This window comes from Limulus polyphemus, unplaced genomic scaffold, assembly GCF_000517525.1.
Source record: "Limulus polyphemus unplaced genomic scaffold, Limulus_polyphemus-2.1.2 Scaffold1476, whole genome shotgun sequence".
Taxonomy (NCBI): domain Eukaryota; kingdom Metazoa; phylum Arthropoda; class Merostomata; order Xiphosura; family Limulidae; genus Limulus; species Limulus polyphemus.
In genome coordinates, this window is record NW_013667086.1 from 136,491 (window position 1) to 136,979 (window position 489).

Here is a 489-nt window from a genome sequence, read left to right on the forward strand (position 1 = left end):
CTATCGGTCTTACAAAAGCTGCTACAAATCAAAACCGATACTGAGTTGGCAATATTATATCTCTCTAACATAAGCTACTAGAAATCAGAGAAGGTACTGAGTTGGCAATATTCTATCGGTCTTACAAAAGCTGCTACAAATCAAAACCGATACTGAGTTGGCAATATTATATCTCTCTAACATAAGCTACTAGAAATCAGAGAAGATACTGAGTTGGCAATATTCTATCGGTCTTACAAAAGCTGCTACAAATCAAAACCGATACTGAGTTGGCAATATTATATCTCTCTAACATAAGCTACTAGAAATCAGAGAAGTACTGAGTTGGCAATATTCTATCGGTCTTACAAAAGCTGCTACAAATCAAAACCGATACTGAGTTGGCAACATTATATCTCCCTAACATAAGCTACTAGAAATCAGAGAAGATACTGAGTTGGCAACATTATATCTCCCTAACATAAGCTACTAGAAATCAGAGAAGATACT